Genomic DNA, 12949 nt, shown 5'->3' on the forward strand with positions numbered 1-12949 from the left:
AAGTCCCAGGAACACAAGAGGTTACAACCGGCAAACAATAAAATCCAACCAGATACTGAACAAAAGGCCCGTTACCAGACCTACTGACTGGGAAATGTGACAGAAATGAACAAAATATGTTTTGCAAATACAAGCAAAAACAGACCGGAAGCTGAATTATTAATACCGAATGAAGACTTCTAAGAGGAATTCTTTATTTTTTTTTAAATAAATTTATTTATTTTTGGCTGCATTGGGTCTTCGTTGCTGCGTGCGGGCTTTCTCTAGTTGCGGCGAGTGGGGGCTACTCTTCATTGTGGTGCGTGGGCTTCTCATTGCAGTGGCTTCTCTTGTTGCAGAACACAGGCTCTAGGCATGCGGGCTTCAGTAGTTGTGGCACAGGGGCTCAGTAGTTGTGGCACGTGGGCTTAGTGGATCCGCGGCATGTGAGATGTTCCTGGACCAGGGATCGAACCCGTGTCCCCTGCATTGGCAGGCAGATTCTCAACCACTGCGCCACCAGGGAAGTCCAGAAATTCTTAACAGGACAAAGTGAATGACTTTTTCTTGATGAAGGAGAAGGCAAAAGACGAAAAAAATTACTATTGTAAACAATTATGTGCCAAATGATGGACACCAAAATACACATACCACAAACTGTTAGAATTATGTCTAAAATTTTAGAAAAAATAATAATATTGATAAATTTTTAATACACTCCTACTTAGTCCTTTAAGGATTAGGCAGATAAAAAATAATTTTGGATAGAGAAGACCTGAACAATTTATTTTTAAAACAATTTAATGCAAACTCTACACCATAAACAGATTGTAAACCTTTTTAAGTATCTGTGTGCTATGCCTGTGTGCGGGCAGGGGGTATATGGGCAATCTCTGTAGCTACTCATCAGTTTTGCTGTGAACCTAAAACTGCTCTAAAAAATAAAGTTTTAGTATTTGAAAAAAGTACCTAAATGGAACATTTTCAAAATTTAACCACAATAAGCCTTAATAAATATATAAAGAACTGATACAAGTAACACTACCTAATCACTATACTATAAAATTTGAAATTAACATTGCAAAAAAATCTCTACCTAATTTTCTTAAAACACATACACACAGGCATCTACATACACACACTAAATATTTCTGGGGCTAAAGAGGAAACCAAAATGGCAACAACATAATACTAAGAAAATAACCGTAAAGAGACATCTACAGACCAACAGGTAAGGGATGAGAATTCCACTTGGGCTTGGGACCTAGAGAGCCATATGGAATGTTCCTTCCACCTTAATGATGAGAGAGAGTCTTGATGATCTATAAAATCATAACTCTCTTTCAGCCCATCTCAGAGTTAAGGTTGCAGCCAATCAAGTGAACCAAATTCCGGTGGGTGACAAGCCCTCCAAGGAAAATGGGATGTAAGGACTGTTTTACCCCTGTGGGGGCTCAGGAAGAAGAGGCGGCTGCATTAACGTGAGGGGGAAGAAAACAACTCAAACGTCATGGACTGTTAAAGGTCAAGTGTAGACCGCCATGAGAGTTGAGAATCCCTGGGAGCCCGAAACACGGGGTGTTGAAACACACTCAAACTCTTTTCCCCAGGCCTCCATCAGAGGTTTGCAGAAAGGCTGGGGCAGGACAGGTGACCCGAGGGCGCTCCCTTCCGTGACACACGGGCACAGGATCCTGCCCTCTTGCCTCTCCCTTCTCTCATGCCCCAGGGACCCAGGCAAAGATCCAGGGCTGCTGGGGAAGGAGTTATAGCAAGAGCTGTGTGATGCCAAGAGTGGGGTGGAAAACTCTTAGACACAGAGGAATCATAATTGATCGCTGAGCGAGGGACAGAGGCACAAAACTGCTGCTGGAGAAGGGGAGGGACTTCTCTCCTGCCAGGGCCACCCCACACACACTGCAGAGGTGTATGCCCTGGGGGAAGGGGCGGGACCACGGAGAAAGCCCTCCTCCAGGGTCCAGGTGCCTAGGGCCTGCCTAAGACTGAAGCTAAGACATCAGGTGGTTGGGGACTTCCCTGGTGGTGCAGTGGTTGAGAATCTGCCTGCCAATGCAGGGGACACGGCTTCGAGCCCTGGTCCGGGAAGATCCCACATGCCGCGGAGCAACTAAGCCCGTGCGCCACAACTACTGAGCCTGCGCTTTAGAGCCCGCGAGCCACAACTACTGAAGCCTGCGCCCCTAGAGCCTGTGCTCCACAACAAGAGAAGCCACTGCAATGAGAAGTCTGCACACCGCAACGAAGAGTAGTCCCAGCTCGCCGCAACTAGAGAAAGCTTGCGTGCAGCAACAAAGACCCAACGCAGCCAAAAATAAAATGAATAAATTTATTAAAAAAAAAAAGACATCAGGTGGTCCAAGAACGTTCCCCTTTGCTCACCATTCATCTCACTGAGTAACAAGCCGCAGTCACGTACCCCTCAGGAGGTGGGGGGAAGTGATGGGGAAGAGGGTTCCATGGTCCAGGGGTGCAGAACAGACACAGCAGCCCAGTCCCACACTAAGTACAGGTGGCTTCACCTGCATACTTTGAAGGATGTAAAGCAGTAGAGGCAACTACAGTAACAGCAAAGCAACACTTTTAAAGTCCTGAATGAACTGTCCGCCCAGAGCAGCTGGGGGCGCCGCTCTAGGCTTTGCAGAGGAAAAGCTTAGCTGAGACTAAGCTGGTTACCTGTGCGTGTCTTCCCTCCTCCTGGACCCGCAGCTACCAGACACGTTCCTCTCCCAGCAACAGCAGAAGCGCCAGAAAGCTGGCCCCATCGCATGAGCACTTTCTAAGGTTCTCCTTGCGCCGACTCTGTCAACATCCAGTCGGCCAACGTAAGTCACATGGCTGAGCCCAGGCCCAGGAAAGCCCACCTTGCCTCAGGGTGGAGGACACTGGAAAACTATGTGGTTTGACTTCGGTTAATCAGCAGTTGAGGAAGAGAGAGGGGGCTGAATTCAGAGATGCTAGGATCTCCTTGGGCTCGGACACTTTAGGATTGAACCATACTGTTCCTTTCCCAAGTGTGTGACAAACAAGAAGCGAGAAGGGTAAAGAGTGAGGATCTTTGGGCTGCCTCAGCCCACTGGGGTGGTCGGGACAGTCCTGTCAATATCGCATCAGAAGTGCCCCTCAATGGAGCCTTCATCTCCGCCCAAGGCATCAAAGGAAAAGTTCATTACTTTATTATGAATACATACCTATTCCCAGGCTTCTCCATTCAATCACAGTTCAGAGTAATCAGAGGGGCACATTTTAAATCAGGCAGAGGAAGATACATAATAAATGCATACATTTTTAGAAGGCTGCTTCAGTTTCATGGAAGAAAAACCAACATAGAGTCAAGGAACGTAATTGGGAAAGAGGTAAAATTCATAGCCTAGGTCAGAAGATTTAATTCATTGTGGTATGAATAAGAGAACAATGCAGTCGCTGAAGGTTTCTTGAGTGATTCACAGACTGACTCATTTCAGTGCGTTGCCAGTTACACCAGGGACGGATCTGAGGTGGCCAGGTGCTGCTGGGTAACATCAGAATGAATGAAATTCACATCACAGATTCTATTACGGGGCTGCCGGCCTCTGTGGAGCTTTGTGTGCAGCCATGAAGGAGACATTTGAGCAGCAGGGAAGGGCGCGGCAGCTGGCTTAGAATGAGGCCTCACACATCTGAAACTGAATATTATGGACTCTAAACATAGGTGCTAAATAACCACTCTGTCAGGAAATAATATATCACAAAGTTAAGCTTTCGCTTATGAAATTTGGAAAGACTTTTCTTTTTCTCTGCTATGATCTATCTTAAGAAGACGAAAAGAAAAAAGCCCTTCAGAATTGGGAAATGTGAGGACTCAGAATTTAGACATAGGGGATTCTGCACCTTCTCCATCTAGGTCACTTTAAAAAAAAAAAATGAAATCGAACTAGTGAGAGTAACAAGATCCTTTAGCTAAGCGTAGAGTCTCTGTTATATTCTTGGACCAGGGTTCTGGGGACTGGATTCCCATGACGCCAATGCCTTCAGCAAAATACCTGCACCCCATCCTCACCTCACCTTCAACCAGTGCTTTCATCAGATAAGTACTGTAAAATGATTCTTTTGAGTTACAGATGATTCAAACATAAACTACTGCTGACGGTGATGGGAAAGGAAAAAGGCAAGAGCACAGGTAAAAAGATAGGGTGAAGGGAAGTATTATGGACTGAATTGTGTCTCCCCCAAAACTCGCATGTTGAAGCTCTAACCCCCAATGTGGCTGTATTTGGAGATAAGGGCTTTACAGAGCTGATTAAGGTTAAATGATGGCATAAGGGTGGGGCCCTAATCCAACAGGACTGATGACCTTATAAGAAGAGGAAGAGATGTGGGGACATTCACACAGAGAAGAGGCCACGAGAGGACACGGCAAGAAGACGGCTGTCTGCAAGCCAAGGAGAGAGGCCTCAGGAGAACCAACCCTGCTAACACCTTGACCTTGGACTTCCCAGCCTCCAGAACTATAAGAAAATAAATGACTGTTGTTTAGGTCACCCAGTCTGTGGTATTTTGCTATGGCAGTCCTAGCAAACTCATGCAGGAAGAAACATTTATTAATCGTCCACTAGGTGGCAAACGCTGAGATAAACAGGCCGTTAACTTAATCCTCACAACAACCCAGGAAGTTAGTAATAGTTGAGAGAACTAAGGTTCAGAGAGAGCAGCAGCTTGCTCAAGGTCATGGAATGGTGGCCTCTGATTCTCAACTGTCTACTTGATTTCAAACTCAAACTGTTTCCACGATATTAGGGTTCTCAAATACTGGTGTGCTTCAGAATGCTCGAGGGAGCTAGATCTGCCGACTGAGCTTGCGGCCTGGGACCTGGGCCTCTGTATTTTGGTTTTTCTTATTGTTTTTGCTGTTGTTGTTTTTGTTTTTTGGGCCTCTGTATTTTTAACAAGCTCCCAGGGGATGTGGATTCACACTACTGCCCTGGTTCACGAGGCTGGTGGTTTTTCACCGTTCCATGGTAGACAAGCAGTGTCTAAGACTAGTAAAGCTAATTTAGGATCTTTCTTAACCTCCCAACTTTATTAGAACTCCAGGAGCTATCATTTTCATTAGCTTTTATGGGGGAAATTTCCAACAACATCAATTTAAAACACATTTTGGCACATGATCTTGAGTAATCATATAACCCTGATTGATAGTCTTTAGTTTCTGAGGGTCTGTCTTGCTCTACATTCTGAGGTATTGACACATGAATCTCAGAATTTTTAGCATGGAAAGCTCCGTAGTCTCTGACCCATTTATTGTTAGCCTCATCCCTTACAACAAAATTTCAGCAAGATAAAAACGCCAATTGGTTTTGGAAAGCTAATGACTACTCTTTACTTCTTAATGTTTTGTAAATTTAGAGTTCTGTTTATTGTATTCTCAGAAAATATGTGCACCCATAGTTATTCTTGACCGTTGGATTATCATTTTGTGCAGAGAACCAGGCAAATACCAGATATTCCTTCCTTGACTAGGTTTCCTGAACTTTCTAATTAGTCTCAAGGAGAAAGATACACGTGCATGCCAGCCTATTATTTTCCTAAAATCAGGGAATATCCTTCTCAGCGTACGTCCTATCCCCAAAGGCATGGATTGCTGGGCTGCTTCACCATCAAACGGGAACATAATTTGCTTCTACGTGATCCTTCTGAGGCCCAATGCTTGATTTCTTTTCCACTGTTTTAGGAATGCAATAAATTCAGAAACTCAGTTTGGCTGCAAGGGTTGTTGGCTATTTCCTAACTGTTCCTCTACAGGAAAAGAGGGAGTCAAAGGAACCGAGACGATGGGAAAAATCGATAGAGTGTGCATGAGTTAGCTCTCTCCCTGCCTCAGACGTCGCGAGCCTGTGCTCTCAGCATATGGGGAGCCGGTGGGCGCGCAGAGCCCCAGCCAACGCAGGACCACAGGCTGCAGGCAGCCACGCGAAAGGCAGACCTGCTTTCCTCTCTGCCAGGGGAAACGCACAGGAAGAAGCTGCTCCCCCAAACAGGCTCGACAGAGGCTAGCCCGCAGAGGAAGAACTGAAGGAGCCAGTCTACCCCAGGGCCACCAGACCGTCCACTTGAAAAGGGTGAGTTTTACGGTGTGCGGATTATTATACCCAGTTTAAAGAAGTTGTGCGAGAAGAAAATCTCCACCGAGGGATTCTGGTTTAGATACATTAAGAAGGAAGAGAAAGCAAACGCACTCCCAAAGAGGACCCTGGAAGCACCCAGAGATAGAAGGCCGTCACGGTCTGAGGACAGGGCACCTGGCTCTGATGTCCCTGTTTGCATGGAGTCTGGGTTCACAGATCTGCTGTCCCAGGTCATGGGTCTTGCTTTAAGAGATTCCCCTTCCTGAGGGGTCAGAGGAGGAAGAGGTTTTGTCCCCAAAGCAGCCACAGAAAGGCAGGCTCCCCAAGATTTGACACTTACACCTCCCACTACTGCCCCTGGGGTAAAGGGGGACCTGTCTCTAGGTTGTGCCATAGGACCACAGCCTTGTCCTTCCTGTGTCATCCATGCTGACCCTTAGCAGCGAGTCACCCAACCCACGGCCCGGGCAGAAACTACTTCATCTCAGGTGGAAGCTATCTGTACACGTAGCCTCTTGGGAGTCAGCTTTGGTCCTGAAACCAGCTTCTTTGCTGGGCTTTGTCCTTTTCGTGCCTGAGTCATTCAGGCTCCACCTCTCAGCCACCAGCCCTTGCAGCAAGGGACATGCTGGTGCTCCAGGCCCGCAGCTGGGGACTGTTGCCCCTCAGCTCCCTTGCTCTGAATGTCTTGGACAAGTCTCTGGGCACACAGTCTAGGGCAAGATTAACAAGCCATGGTTCCCTTCTCTAAGATCATAGCTGCCCCCCTAATCAATTCAAGTTTTCTTCTCCAGGATTCCTATCCCTAATTGTATAAAACAAGTCTCACCGGAGCCAAAAAGGGTACACAGACCTAAGTAACTTAAGATGACGGAATTAGTTCCCAAAGCCCTCAGAATCGGGTCTTCTTTTCTTAAAAATATACTATCGCGATATTTAAGATATGCCAAGAAAAGGAATAAAGAATAATAAGATGCCCATGTCCTCATCCCCTAGCTTAAGGCATCAAACACTGTCAATAGAGCAAAAGTGCCCCCCATGCCCCTCCCTCCTCACTTCTACTCTGTAATTCCACCAGGAGGCGGCCCTGTGACCCTGCAGCTGAAGGACACTGCTGCTCTCTAAAAGCTGTAAATCAAAAGGAAGAGAGATTGCTAGTGAATGAGATCTTCTGTGTTCTTTTTTATTAGCACGTGAAATTGGGCTTCCTCCAATACATTTTTATGCTCTGCAAACACAAATGTGATGCATATATCTTGGAAATTAATGACGTAATTTAAGAATCTGTCCTCTCCAGAGCGCTTGCTGGTGGTTACAGGTAGATTTCATCTTCTTTTTCTCAGCAGAGTTGATGAAGCCCAAGTTGATTTTATGTAAATAAACTAAAGGATGCTCACAAAGATTGGATATAAATAAGAATCACAAGTTGAACTTTTTCCCAATGGTCAAGATTCTATTTCCGATCATTCCAACCCCTCCCCCCTTTTTTAAATCAATTATTGTTTCGAGTTTTTGCTGTTGTTGTGTGTTTTCCTGAAAGAAATGTAATTTACATAATGCTCAGTATGTCCACTTACCTGTATGTTAGTACCAGGTGATAAGGTTTGCAGCTCCCCTCAATTTAAAAATTGTACCGAGAATATGACACGTACAGTATCTAAAAAAGTACCCAGTGCCCTGTCAATCGGCAGCATCAGCTCCACACGTCAACGTGAAAAGGGTCAGGTGTGAAGGGATGGCATCCTCACACCACAATAATCCCTCTTATGGCTCCACGATTAAAGAGAGGTGCTCACTGGGTCTGCCCCATCCATCCACCATAGAGCAGGATAAAGACTAGAAATGGTGCACTGCTCAAAATATCAGAATTAGACCCATCTGGTTCATATCTCTCTCTTTAACACCATCCAGAGAGTTCCTCTAACTCAGAAAATTAAAAAGACCAAAAAATCCATTAAGAACTAAAACATTATCTATCTATCCATCCAAAATCGTAATATATAATATATAATTACATAGATCATAATATGTTACGTAATTTACTAAAAGTTAAATTTAACCAAATATACCGTGAATTTCAAATAAAAGCTATGTTTTCAAAATGCCTTGGCTGCCAGCCTCTCTCCCTGACCTCCCCACCAAACCCTGCACACGGGGAAACCCTTGGCTGGGGTGGGAATGGGTTTTCTGCCCTGGTTCCAGCCTCCTCTTTCACCATCTTGATTAAGTGTGTCTGATCCATTCTCAGTATCAACCTCATCCAGATTTCATGCTGATGTGGTCATGAAATTTGTCCTAACAAATCAGATAATATAGATGAGCCAGAATTATTTTATAAACAGAAAAAAATGAGGTCAGAGAAGCTAGGACTTGCCCAAGATCCTGTTAGTTACTGGTGAAGTCAGACCTAGAATTCCACATTCCTAGCCTGCGGTGTACCATGCTTTATCCAGAATGCTTTTTGTCTCATAAAGAAGACTGAAAGATGCTAATTAAGAAAATGCTAATTAACCAGTGCACTTCGGGGGAACTCTCAACATTACACGTAGCAAGTTCAAGAGAAAATGTGCACTTCATAGGCCTCATCTTGACATTGTGTATCTTCTTAGAGACAGTGAAACCATACTCTTAGGACATTTTTACTCAGAGTTGAGGATTGACGCTTACTTGAAACAACTGTTCCAAAGAATCCCAGAAACCCTGAAGTCCTGCGGATCTGTTCTGTGTTTGGATTTGACATGAATTTCTCAGCAATTGTGTTAGTATTTCAAACCAGCTGGAGATAAGCCAGGAAATGAGAAAAGTAGCTAGAAGAATCCAATGCCCTTCATTTAATAGCTGCTTTAAACTCCTAATGAAGTTAACATCAGGCTCTTTTTTGGCCAGTGATGATTAATTCTTGTAATGACTTGGTTTTCTTTTGCCATAGCTTGTCTAAAATACTTTTCTTGCATAATCTTCTGTCAAAACTTTTCTGGTTAAAAAAAAAAAAAGACAACTAACAAATATAAAGGGACATTTTTCAGTCATTTCCATGGAGTGAGGTTAAACCCAGGGCCGGTTTCACCTTCCCCTTGAATTGGACGAGTGCTGATGAGGAACAGCTCTGCAAGCAAAGCAGAAATGTGTTAGATATTCTAGCAGAATGAAGCTGACTGTCCTTTCTCAGCTGACAGAGGACAGTCTGGAAGCAGCTGCTACGTGCCATGCTTGCCACCGCTCCAAAGGGAATGGGTCGATGGATCCCCAAGCCAGTAGCTCACAGCTCACACTTTGGCAAATTTTCTCAAGGCTGTACTTTGGAAGATAATTCATGAGATGGGGTATTACTCCTCTGTTTAACATAATAGGGTTTTTGATGGGAGAAAGTGGGTGCGCCCTCTTTAGTTTATTCCTACTGCATCTAAAGCTGGTCTAAATTGTACCTAGACTCCAGGGAGTGATGGAGCTAAGCCTTCCGTCCCTTGCAGGCTTACGGGGCTCTGGATGGTCCCTGAGGTGCCACATCCTGGGCTGCATGGCCCCTGCCCTGAAATACGATACGGACGGATGGCGCTGGCCTTTTCCCTGGCTCTGCAGCGGTGCATACGTGTCTTCAGAAGAGGCCTTGATTTACAGATTCCTGTTCCCACTAGGAGTCCACAGTCCTCGTGCAGACAAGGGGTGTTGGATAAACGTCTTGCATGAGGCAGACAGACCATGTTGTCCTGTGATATCAAACATAAATCCAGCCGATGGAAAACAGTGTTGGAGGTTTCTCAAAAAACTAAAAACAGAGTTGCCATATGATCCAGGAATCCCACCTTTGGGCATTACTGGGGGAAAACTCTAATTCAGAAAGATACGTGCACCCCAATGTTCACAGCAACACTATTCACAATAGCCAAGACATGGAAGCAAGCTAATGTCCTTTGACAGATAAATGGAAAAAGAAGATGTGATATATATATATATATATATATATACACACACAAATATGTATATATATATACACGTATATACACAATGGAGAACTACTCAGCCATAAAAAATGAAATAATGCCATTTGCAGCAACATGGATAAACCCAGAGGTTACCATAATAAGTGAAGTAAGCCAGACAAGAACAAATATCATATGATATCACTTACATGCAGAATGTAAAATATGACACAAATGAACTTATCTACGAAACAGAAACAGACTCACAGACATAGAGAACAGACTTGTGGTTGCCAAGGGGGAGGAGGTTGGGGGAGGGATGTATTGGAAGTTTGGGATTAGCAGATGCAAACTATTATATATAGGATGGATAAACAACAAGGTCTTACTGTATAGCACAGGGAACTATATTCAATATCCTGTAATAAACCATAATGGAAAAGAAAATAAAAAAGAATATATATATATTCAGTTTTATATATATATATAACTGAATCACTTTGCTGTACACCAGAAACTAACACAACATTGTAAATTAACTATACGTCAATAATAAATAAATAAATAAATCCAGTCATTTTCAACCCCCAAGATGTACTTCTCACTCGTGCTTGACTTGCATCAAAGTTTGGCTGAAGCTCTGCTGCACACAACCTCCCTTTGGGACCCCGACTGCTTTTACAACCTGGGCTGGGATGGTGATGGTTGTACAGCAGACGGGAAGAGGACACAGAAAACCTCGCTTTGGCTCTCGGCACTTCGGCTCACGTTTCATTGGCCAAAGCAAGTCAGATGGCTGCGAGGGTTATCTGTAAGTTGGGGACGTATAAGCCTCCCCTAGGCAAGGCTAGCGGATATTTGAGAACAGTAAAACTATCAGGCATGCTAATTAAATGCTAGACCCATAATTTTCAACACTTTCAGTTCACAGGCGTTTTGGTAAGACAGAGACCACCACATTTGCCCATTCTTAGTTTCACCAAAACCACCATTTACTTGTACATGGTGTCCTTTGAACTACACTTATCTAGACTAATTTTTTCCTTTACCCTTAATTACACGAAGAATACATAAGTATATTCTTGTTGTGAAATACTTAGATAATAAAGTATTATTGGCAAGAACAGTATGGCAGTTGCTCAAAAAGTTAAAAACAGAACTACCATTATGATTCAGCAATCCCACTTCTGGGTATACACCCACAAGAAAGGAAAGCAGGGTCTTGAAGAGATATTTGTACACCCATGTTCACAGCAGCACTATTTACAATAGCCAAATGGTGGAAGCAACCCAAGTGTCCATCTACAGATGAATGAATAAATAAAATGTGGTCTATATATAGAATGGAATATTATTCAGCCTTAAAGAGGAAAGAAAATCTGACACTTGCTACAATATAAATGAACATTGAAGACATGCTAAGTGAAATAAGCCAGTCACAAAAAGACAAATACTGTATGACTCCTCATATATGAAGTATCCAAAGTACTCAAATTCATAGAGATAGAAGGCAGAATGGTGGTTACCAGGACGGAGTGCAGAGGGAAACGGGCAGTTGTTTAACGGGTACAGAGTTTCAGTTTTGCAAGATAAAAAAGTTCTGGTGATCTGTTACCCAACAATGTGAATATACTTAACACTAATGACCTGTATACTTGAAAATGATTAAGATGCTGAACTTTATGCTATGTGGGGATTTTTTTTACCACAAACGAAATTTTTAAAAATTAAAAAACAAAGCAAGAGTCTCTTTGATGACCACTTTTGATCCCATTCACTTCTCTAGAGGTAGCATCTGCTTATTAATTTCCCATGTGTCCTTACAGACATTTTTCTATGTGTTTACATACATACCTATGTAGTTAAAGATAGAAATGAACAGTTTGTGCAGATTTTTTATTTAACATATATTACATAGCACTGCATGTATTTTCGGCAACATGCTTTTTTCACTTGACAATATATGTCTGAGATATTTTAATGCTGGTATATATTGATTTAGGTTTCCTTAAAAATTGCTACAATGATCCACAGCATCAAAGTATGATAGATTATTTAACCATTCTGCTTTTAAAAACACTTAAGTTGGTTTCCAATTTTTCACTGTTAACCATCAATATCTCTTTGAGCATATGTGAGAGTATGTCTCTATATTAGATACCTAGAAAGGCATTTTTGGCTCACCAAGTATGTATATTTAACATTTTAATTCACGCTGCCATGTTGCTCTCCAAAAGAGCTGAACCACCTTTAATGCAGGAAAATACCATTTCCCCACTTCTTCATCAACACTTGCTATTATCAGTATCTTCAATTTTGCCAAACTGATGGCTGGAAATGATGTCTCAATCCTGTTTAATCTGCATTTCTCTGATTGTTATTGAAATTGAGGATCTTTTCATTTAGTTGCTGGTCATTTGTATGATTTCCTCTGAAATGTCTTTTCACGTTCTTTGCCCACTTTTCTTTTGCACTTTGTATTACTGGTTTGTAAGAATTACTTGTATATTCTGTCTATTCATCCCTTGTCTTTTATTATATGTTGCAAAGACCTTTTTGCATCATTTATTTTCCAGCATCATTTATTAAATTTTTTACTTACTGGTCCAAAGTATAACCTTTGTTATTTACTAAATTCCTATATATACATAGGTCTGTTTGTGGACTCTATATATTATGTTCTATTGATCTGTTTATTCCTTCCCTTTAAGTTACATTTTGAAAATTACTATAACTTATAATGTACTTTGATACCCTCATTGGTCTCCTATTTCAAAGTAGGCTTTGCTGGTCTGGTGCGTACTCTCAAAAATTTCAAATGAATTTTTGAAAACATTTGACATGGGTTGTAAGATTTGGGCTGGGGAAAGGAGTTTTGACTGGTATTGCAACAAATTTACAGTTTAATTTGGGAACAACAGACATTTT

The 12949-nt window shown here is 42.7% G+C and overlaps 1 long non-coding RNA gene across 1 annotated transcript in view; it reads right to left on the minus strand.

The window, feature by feature from the left end:
* Positions 1-231: 231 nt before the first annotated feature.
* The window catches only part of LOC133076679 (uncharacterized), a 31010-nt gene continuing 18292 nt past the window's right edge, over positions 232-12949 (minus strand). Inside the window, exon 3 of the long non-coding RNA XR_009697574.1 lies at positions 232-545. This is a non-coding gene — a long non-coding RNA (uncharacterized LOC133076679). The remainder of the gene's footprint in view (positions 546-12949) is intronic.

This window comes from Eubalaena glacialis, chromosome 16, assembly GCF_028564815.1.
Source record: "Eubalaena glacialis isolate mEubGla1 chromosome 16, mEubGla1.1.hap2.+ XY, whole genome shotgun sequence".
Taxonomy (NCBI): Eukaryota; Metazoa; Chordata; class Mammalia; order Artiodactyla; family Balaenidae; genus Eubalaena; species Eubalaena glacialis.